Below are 3,012 nucleotides of genomic sequence, written 5' to 3'. Positions count from 1 at the left end.
ACATTTGAGAAAGGGTTTCACACACACACATACAAACACACAGTAGCACACCGACACACACATGCGTATTCAGAGACGCCGATATTTCGCACTCAAAAGTACACAAACCAAAGATGAGGAGAAATGTAAATTTTGAATTTTTACGAAAATAAAAGAAGATAAATTGGACTACGAAAGACTAAATTCCATATTTGTCGAAAACAAACAAAAAAAAAATAATAAATAACTTGTACCAGAATCGAACAAGCCCAATGTGCCCGAAGGCTGCTGTCTTTTATTGCTAGTATTTTTTGTTAATCTGTGTCAAATCTTGCCGACTTAACCCTTACCACCGGAGATGTAATTATAGTCTGGTATTTAATTAATCGAGACGAATTTATAATCTAAATATTTTCTCATTTTAATTTTTAAAAGTTACTATTATTGGTATTTGGCCCCAGGTTAGACTTGATTGAGCAGGCATGGCCAAATACTTTCCGGCTATAGCCAAACAGGTATTTTAAAAGTGTGCTTATGGTTAAATATATTCTCATCCGTCATCTCGGTTCTTCATCTTGTTTTCTTATTCAAATATAGCAAATCTCAAATTATATTATGAACTTTATCCTTCCTTCTCTTAAAAGCCTGCAGAGTGTGATTTGAGAGAGATTTGACTACTATTTACACCAGCTTCATTCACCAGCTGTACCCCCGTTGGTTCCAGTGGAAGAAAGAAAATAAAGACGAAATTTCAAGAATGAAACCCAACACATTACCAGGTAATATAATGAGGTACGGTTTCCCTGTACAAAATGCAAATTCTGCGAGCAAGAGGATGGATTAGCAATAGGTTTTCTCTTATGACCAACGATTGTAGTGTCTTATGTGGCCACAATAGAAAAAATAATACCAGGCATACACACCTGATGTTTAGATGATATACTCGACTTAATATATAGGTCGGATGACATCGATAAATTCAAACAATACATCAAAAGCAACTGTTCTAAAACTCATAGTGCAGAATCAACGTGTAAAAGAGTTCAAAGAAGCTTATACCATTACAATCCTCCATTTCTGGACATAAAAAATTTCGACAAAAAGTAACGAATAAAGCACATCGGTTTGCATCAAAGACAAATATATGTAGGTAGAGAAAGCGAATGTCTTCAGTTATGTAAATATTCAAAAGGCTTTACTTAGAAGAGTATTTCTATTTCCCAGCAAACAAAACTCTTTGAAGGGATCTATAGAATATGATACACACTAATCAACAGGTACTCTAGATATACATACGATAGCTAGGGTTTTCTTATGAATCGAATGTATGTGAAAGATAGGCTGGATGAACATATACTCTTTACTTGTTTCAGTCATTTGACAGTGGCTATGCTGGAGTACCGCCTTTAGTCGAGCAAATCGACCCCAGGACTTATTCTTTGGAAGCCTAGTACTTATTCTATCGATCACTTTGCGGAACACACCAACATCGGTAGTCAAGCGATGTTGGGGGGACAAACACAGACACACAAACATACACACACACACACACACATACACACACACAACACACACACACCACACACACACAACACACACACACACACATATATATATATATATATATATATATTATATATATATATATATATATATCTATATATATATACATATACACGACGGGCTGTTTTCAGCTTCCGTCTACCAAATCCACTCACAAGGCTTTGGTCGGCCCGAGGCTATAGTAGCAGACACTTGCCCAAGTTGTCACGCAGTGGAACTGAACCCGGAACCTTGCGGTTCGTAAACAAGCTACTTACCACACAGCCACTCCTATGCCTATAAAAATGTGTGATGCTTACAACACCAAGGTCTCCCAAGCGATCACCCACCTAAGTACTCACTAGTCTCGACGTTGCTTAACTTCGGTGATCGGACGAGAACCGATGCTTTCTACGTGTTTTGGCCGTAAAATAGAATACAAAAATCCTTATATTAGCTCATAGGATAAAACATAATACACCATAAAATCTGTTTTAAAACTTCACCGGTAAAAATTCATAAGCATGTGAATTCAAAAACAAGCTACTAATGACCAATGTGATTCATAAATTTTATTGCAATTGTGAAAGTTGTAAACTTCACTACTTCAAACGTACAACACTCTTCTGGCTTTCTGATGCCACACCTTGTATGTGCACACAAAAGTGTAATTTCAAACCCCTATACCACACAGAACAAAACAAAGCTATATAGACAAAGATATTTAGGCAACACAACTAAAATATACAGATTTCTTCTAACAATAAACAATTAATGATAGAACAACACTCGTAATAGAGTTAATGCTAAAATCAAATCCAGGGGCAACATAAGCTAGTCACAGGCGAAAACAAACTATATCAAATGGCTTAAAAGTCTGTCGATTAGAATTTAAATCGCGACGGTGATGTCTACATCAATCACAACGTCTTAAGTACAAAGGAAAGGTATGTTATTAAATTTCAAAACAAATTATGGATATATTATATAATAATTATATAGGAAATTAATTTCACTTGATGAAGTTTAAAATCAACGAACACGGATTAAGTGTTGACAGAATTTCGTTCACATTTAATTCCATAATAATTATTGGCCACCTTCCCAGCATAAAACTAGTTGTGTTATTTCAGAAAATCTGATGCTCTTTGCTAACAGGAGACAGAAAAATTCGTTTCCATTGCTATACATGATTATATTAATGACTGAGTTTAATATTCATGATAAATTTACCATATTTGGTAGATGTTCAAGACCTACCTACCACATTTCAAATATAAGTCCATTGTGGGCGAGTTTGCAAACGCGTGTGTCTGTACAAGAAAAAAGGCGGGAAATCATACAACTGGAAGAAAGGATAGACAACAGACTGGAGGTCCTTCAAGCAGGTCACGGAGTGCTTCAACTTTACTCTGAAAGGCAATCCAAGTCTAAATCCCTTGACACTGATCTTCATGGAAAAAGATTCAAACAATAACTTAGTTACCAAGT

The 3,012-nt window shown here is 35.7% G+C and overlaps 1 pseudogene; it reads right to left on the bottom strand.

Moving 5' to 3' along the window:
- Positions 1-1,834: 1,834 nt before the first annotated feature.
- On the bottom strand, positions 1,835-1,953 carry LOC115214615 (annotated as a pseudogene).
- Between the last annotated feature and the right edge of the window lie 1,059 nt (positions 1,954-3,012).

Source organism: Octopus sinensis, linkage group LG7 (genome assembly GCF_006345805.1).
Source record: "Octopus sinensis linkage group LG7, ASM634580v1, whole genome shotgun sequence".
Lineage (NCBI taxonomy): Eukaryota > Metazoa > Mollusca > Cephalopoda > Octopoda > Octopodidae > Octopus > Octopus sinensis.
Note: the sequence above shows the minus strand (reverse complement) of the source record. Positions and strands in the feature narration are given on the sequence as shown.